This window comes from Theobroma cacao, chromosome 2 (genome assembly GCF_053813885.1).
Source record: "Theobroma cacao isolate CCN51 chromosome 2, ASM5381388v1, whole genome shotgun sequence".
NCBI lineage: Eukaryota > Viridiplantae > Streptophyta > Magnoliopsida > Malvales > Malvaceae > Theobroma > Theobroma cacao.
The window spans coordinates 38463791-38471002 of record NC_142640.1 but is presented as its reverse complement, the minus strand read 5'-3'; the positions used below and the strand labels follow the sequence as shown (position 1 = coordinate 38471002).

The 7212-nt window shown below is 31.6% G+C and overlaps 1 long non-coding RNA gene across 1 annotated transcript; it reads right to left on the bottom strand.

Annotated features, from left to right (window-relative positions):
* Positions 1-1887: 1887 nt before the first annotated feature.
* LOC148764242 (uncharacterized) lies at positions 1888-2748 on the bottom strand. The gene is made up of 2 exons (XR_016024786.1): positions 2408-2748; positions 1888-2192 (listed from the first exon to the last, which is right to left on the bottom strand). It is a non-coding gene; the product is annotated as an uncharacterized LOC148764242 (long non-coding RNA).
* Between the last annotated feature and the right edge of the window lie 4464 nt (positions 2749-7212).

Genomic DNA, 7212 nt, shown 5'->3' with positions numbered 1-7212 from the left:
ATAGTAGTAAGGGTAAAAAGAATTACGATGCAAATTAATATTTAAAAAGCGTTAACGTAAAGTGGTAAGAATTAACATAAAATCCTATAAAGGTGGAGAAAGGATTGTCAAAATATTGATGTAAATATGTGACATTTAATATAATAAGTCAATTGTGTAAAATAATATAATTTTTGAAAAAATTATACAATTAAATTTTTATTCTCAAGTTTAGAGTGATTTATAGCTTACAAAAATTAATTTATGCGTAAATAAAAAGAATTATGATAAAATTTAGTTGTTGAAATACCTTGATGTAAAGTGGTAAGAATTAACGTAAAATATTATAAAGGTGGAGAAAGAATTTTTAAGATATTGACATAAAAGTGTGAGATTTAACATAACAAGTCATAATAATAATTTTAATTGAATTAAATTAGTTAGATATAATGTAGTACAAAAATAATAATATTTTTATATTTTACAGTAAGAAAAAGAATAAAAATAAAAATTATATGATGTTTAAAATAAATTAAATTAATTTAAGAATTATCTATATTGTTAATAAAAAATGAATAAGTTTAAAAATTATTTATATTGTTTACCTGTTAACCTATTAAACAGATTTTTATTTTTTTAAAAAAATTATTTTAATTAACCTTACACTAAAGTTAGCTTTACTGTAGAATTCACACGTGGTCAAACAATTAGAAAATCTGAACGCTCAAAGAAATTATGCACCAACTTACCTACTGTTCCTTTGAACACGCAAGTGATGAAAGGATCAGACAAACACAAACAGCAATCACAACAGCGACGGTTTGTTCTTTGTTTCCTGAAATTTCATTTTCACAATGGTACGAGTGGTCAATAATAGAAGTGGGTTAGTCTAAGTGACAGAAAATGATTTCTACGATTCCTTTGGCTTTACCAAGCTACATCTGTCCCTTCCCTCGGGGAAAAACATGGTGGTGGTGCTGCGGATTTGAGGACGTTAGCTGGCAAGAATTTGGGGTCAAAAACTAAAAGCAAAATTGAATCTTTCCTCCACTCAACTGTTGAATGTACAAAACGACAATATTTATAAAGTATGTGCAGACAACAGACAGGTACAATGTCAAGATTACATATCCGATGTCTAAATCTAAATGCAACATAATTGTCGTGCTGCCTGATATTTATATGAAGAGTGGTCCACTTTACCACTAGGCTAAGTACTTGGCAATTGAGACTCCAAGACTTAATGGTTTTCAAAGTGGAAAAAAGTTGCTTCATTTCTGGTGCCTGTCAATCCTTGGGTTGGGGTGATGACCGTTATTAGCCATTCATTGCTTGATCCATATCAATCTAGCTTGAAAAAGACTATCTCAACATTATCTCATCATTAATGAAATGTCATCATAGTAAATAATGATATAACTCTATAGTGGAATTAATATGGCTCTGACGTAAAAAAATATATATATGGCTATGAATTAACATTATTACCGAGTCTCCAAGGGTTATAATTAAGATCATCGTCCCAACTTTGGATTAAAGAAATTCCTCTTTAATATGTCTACTCTCTTCTAACTTTCTTCATATTGACTAGTCACATGGCTTTTCTTTTTCTCTTCAATATAATCATGCATCTGTCAAAGAAAAAAACAGAATATTCAAAGAGTTTAGCTCTACATTTAGATTTATCTGGCAGTTTCTGGTCAATCTTCTCGACATGCACTTGATACATAGAACATTATAGTCCTATTATCGGCCAAACAGCAATGAAATGTATAAATCACAATGTCCTGATGTATATTATATAAAAATGAACACGATTTCGCATCTCAAATTTGTTACTCAAAAAAAAAAAAAAAAAAGAACTGTGACATATTTTGAAACATGATTTTTGGCATTTCATGGCTGCTCTTTTAGCAACAATAGCAAATGTTGGAGATTTGATTATTTAAGGAAACCACTGTGTTTTACACTTTTGAGATAGAACCCATAATGATCATTCTATCTAGATAAGATTATATAAGATAACGGTGAACACCTCTGCTAGCAAAGAATGTCTTGTAGCGAGTGCTTCTTCCGAGCGTGCGAAGTTGACTTGAAATGGATCGAGAAATGCACCCTTGAAGAAGATCCACCGTGGCTTCGTTTTGCAGCCATTTTGAAACATTTAGAAGCCATTTGAGGAATGTTTGGAAGTTTGAAAACCAAGGATCGACCTAGGGGAAAGAAGAATAGAGGTTAGAATAGAGGGATTGAGCTCCTGATGTTAAAGGTGTTGGGTCAGGACTGATCATGCATCAAATACAAATAAAACACAGCAGAAATAAATTTAAAAATTAGATTATGCCTCACCCTCCTAAGATCTCTTCCATACCAAATTGAGTAAAAAATTAAATTAAAAATAAAATATATATGATCATATCAAGTTTACCTAAATAACAAAGGTTGATGAATCTTTTGTTAAACCACTAAATCAACCTTCAAAAAGCTTAACCACCTCAGCTGGTTGTTGTAAACCAAAGCTGTCCAAGGAATCTTTGTGCAGCCACTAATGGTGATCCATACCAATGAATTAGAAAGTCCTTCTTTAAGGATTAGGAGTGCTATGCCTTGATAATGTGCTAGCAAAGAAGAGTTTCATAACTCATAATCCACACAAAAATTTTGGGGTTGAACACACATAAGAAATCAAGTGGGTTGAACACATATAAGAAATCAAGTAAATGAAAAACTATTTTTCTTCACACAAGGAACGACAAGACAAAAGGAATTTCTAATGTGCCGTTCTCTCTCATTTTGTTTGGAGACTATAGCAAGGTATTTATACCTTGGATTAATTTTAAACCCTAATTACAAAGCTATTTTGTAATTGCCCATTAATCCAATAATTTGATTAAACAATTTAATTAAATCCTTAAGAAGCCTAGTTAACTTAATTGTTTAATTTAATCAATTACGCCTAATAACTTAATTAAACAATTTAATTAATTAAGCCCAACAATTTAATTAAACAATGTTAATCAATTAGGCGCAATGACGTAATTAAACAAATTTAATCAATTAGGCCGAGTAACTTAATTGTTTAATTTAATTAATTAGGCCCAATGATTTAATTAAACAATTTAATTAATTAGGCACAACTTAATTACAATTTTAATCAAATGCTTGAGAAGCTCATAACTTCTAATTTGATTAAGTTCAACTTAATCACCTCTCCCATTTTACTTTCAATATTCATTTTAGGTGTCTGACCTATTAGGCTTTTAACATGTTGGCAATGAACTCAACATATAATTCTTAAGTTAAACTTAGAATTAGATAAATTTAAATTACTTTAAATTTATCATTAATCAAGTTAGCTACCTAGAGTTCATAGACCAAGATTGGAATCTAACAATCCATCATGACGACCTAAATGTTAGAAGAGTCAAGATGATTTGACACAACCTTTCAGTGTAATTTATTCCTTCATCATATATCTCAGAGATGATAACAGCATGATGTAGTGTTTACTCTTATTGATCTCCATATTCGTTCTTAAAGTTTGATCACCAGCTTTATAAAGACTTATGAAACTCCTTTCATAATCTTCAAGTCGCCTTGGCCAAGGACTTCAATAAGCTTGACCACTTGGGGTGATGATTCCTATCTTGACCACTCATTTGCCTTCACATGCTTAATGCTATACCCAAAAGTATCTTGTTTTGGCATCTTTGGTTAGGCACCCGTAGGGATGAAATCAAAGTATAAGACTCCACACATAAGACAACCTAGTGTTTCAAGTCGATGGAGTATTTACACAACTAACACATGAAAATTATTGTATAGACACTTGAGTGAAATACCAAATGCAGTTCTCAGGGCGGGTCATGTTCAGTGAACTTGCTCTCCTTGGCAAGCACCTACATTCTAGTTCCAAGCATCTTTATCCTTTAACCTATGAGATCTGTTGCTTACTTCTCAAGTAAGGAACCTAGAATGTACCAGTCTCTAGGTATCATTGATCTCTAATCTCAATGATGCATTAACCAGGAACATTTAGAGATTACGCTTTGATGCATAAGGATCTCATAACTGTGACCCATTACAGTTACCTTGCAAGGCATATTAATCTCATGGACTTCATCCAATAGACTTGTAACTTGTTATAATTAATGTCTTATTGATGAAGGAAAACCTTTAATCATTCAACATGAATGATATTGTTACATGATTGGAATCAAGCCTTAACCAATCCAAATTAGCTGCAAGGTTTATCCGAACAGAAGGTTGGTCATTTTTGAAAAAATAGAGGTTTTAAAGCTCATTCATATGATGTGTCAATGGCAAGATGCTTAAGAAGAATGCAAATGACCTGACCATATACTAATAGCTTCCTATAGCCTTTGACTATTTTCACCATTTCGTTAAAGATAAATTGAGCTTGGTCAATTGGAGTTTGTACTATGATATGGTGCATAAACTAGAGATCCTTAAGTGACACCATAGATTGTTTGCTACCAAAGGAACAAAAAGTGTGGCTTACTATAAGATGGAGGAGATGATCATGTAAGGATAACCTTATAAAACTACTGGTTACGTTCAAATTTGTCATTGAGTTCAAAAACATTTCTTGTTCAAGATCTCCTTTGGAAATGTTTTCGTCATAGATGTAAGTAAGGGCATCCCTAACATATTAGAATCCTAAGGTTCTTTTGGTTAAACCAGCTATGATAGTGAACTCTTTGCCACTCACATATGTAATCTAGGAATCATCATGCACTACAATTTCCTCATCATCTAAACCTTGATAATGTCTAGTAGCATTTAAGTAAAACACTATAACTAAGTTTTCATACACTGGTCTATGGAGTCTAAGATAGTCATAACACCTAAAAAATTTCAAGTTCTTTATGTAAGTGAAATTAACTCACTAAAGGAAGTCAAAGTCTAATACCTTCCCATGGTGAACACGTTTGCTAGCAATGAATGTCTTGTAACGAGTAGCTTCTTCAGAGCGTGCAAAGTTGACTTGAAATGGATTGATAAGTGCACCCTTGAAGAAGATCCACCATGGCTTCATTTGCAACCATTTTTAAGCATTTAAGAGCCATTTGAGGAGTGTTTGGAAGTTTGAAAACTAAAGATTGACCTAGGGGAGAGAACAATTGAGGTTGGAGGAAAGGGATTGAGCTTTTAATGTTGAAGGTCAATCATTTTTGAAAAAACAAAGGTTTTGAACTTTGGAATGATTTAAAATGGGAAAAACATAACCTTTAAATAATGAATGAAAGATAGGGTTTTTGATGAAGGTTTATGTCTCTAGAAAACCCAAAAGCTATTTTTGATGAAAAGATAGAATTGTTAAGTGACTAATCCTCTTTTAAAAGCTAACGCAAAGCAATGAATCACTTCTGTCTAGTTAATGATTGACCTTTTTAAACTAGGGGTCGATCCTTGTGCTTCCAACTTGTTTAAAACACAATTCTGTACCGCTAAGATCGACCTTTTAATTGAAAAGGGTCGATGATTGAGAACCCGAGAGGTTTAAAAACAATTTTGTTTTGTGGGGGTCAACCTTTTAATCAAAAAGCTATTTGGCCTTTGTTTTCTGAAGATTGACTTTTAATCACCAATGGTTGATCCCTTGGAGCTAGGGTACTTATAATAGGCTTCTGTTTCATGTGGGTTTTACCTTTTAAGAATAAAAAGTCAATCCCTACACTTTCTTAGCCAAACACAATCACAAATATTTCTAGTTTTGGCTTTAAGTCTTACCCCTTGAGTAAGATCGCCAATGATTTTACCTTCATCTACAAACCTTTTCTTCTAGAGCGATTAAGTTCTTTTTCATTATTTATTTGCTTAACTTGCTACTCTTCCTCATAAGAAAGTTCTTTTTCATCTTTCTTAAGATCAAGTTCTTCAAGCTCTTCTCAAAGGATGCCAACATCATCTTCAAAACTTTCTTTTCTTGAAAGAGGATTAGATTCATCAAATATAACATGTATTCAACAACTAGTGTTCATTTATTAAACACCTTATAAGCTTTGGATGAAAGAGAATATCTTAGAAAAATTTCGTCATTAGTTTTTGCATCAAATTTGCCAAGGTTATCTTTTGCATTGTTCAACACAAAGCATTTGCAGCCAAATGGGCAAAAATAGCTTATATTAGGTTTTCTACCTTTGTAGAGTTTATATGGTGTTCTCTTTGGAATAGACCTAACCATTGCTCTATTAATTATGTAACAAAAGGTATTAATAGCTTCAGCCTATAGGTGTCTTGGCAAATTATTTTCACAAACCATGGTTCTAACCATTTCTTCCAAAGTCCTATTTTTCCTTTCAATCACACCTTTTTGTTGAAGGGTTCTAGGAGTTGAGAAATTGTGACTAAAACCATTTTTAGCACATAAGTGTTAAAAACTGAGATTTTCAAATTCTTTTCCATGGTCACTCTTAATACTACTAATTGAAAAACCTTTTTAATTTTGAACTTGTTTGAAAAAAGTAGTGAAGATTTTTAAAGCTTCGTGTTTTAAAACAAGTAAGAAAATCGATGTATACCTATTGTAATCATCAACAATAACAAAACCACTGGATTTTCCTTTAAAACTCATTATTTTATATGAAAAAGTTGTTAAGGTCTAAAGGTTGAAATACATTTCTATGATTTGAATGAACTTCTTCTATGTTTACCCTTAACACATGCATCACATAATTTATTATTTTCAAATGTAATCTTAGGCAATCCAACAACTAGATCATGATGAAATAGTTAACAATAATATGCATACTAGCATGCCCTAGTCTTTTATGCCATATCCAACTATCTTAATCTTTCTTTGCCATGAAACATACATTGTAAGGGGATAGATCATCTAAACGCACAATATATATGTTTCTTAGGCATTTTCCAATGAAAATTATTTTGTTAGTGTTGATATCAACTATTTGGCAACATGTAGCTTCAAATATGACTCTAAGACCTTTATCATTGACAACTTTATGATATAGAGTTATTTAATCACATTTTGAATGCTAAATTAGCTAAGCCCTTATGAATTTTAGTTAGATTGAGTTAGTTTTTTTTTTTTTTGCATTTTGTTATTTAGTTTAAGATATGTTGGTGTAGTTAAATTTAAATAATTTCAGTTCATCTTAATGTTGAAACTGTCAAGTTAAGCCAATATTGATTTAATCCTTGTTTTGGTAGGCGTTCAAGTGTTAAAAGTGCAAAAAGCTAAATGGTGTT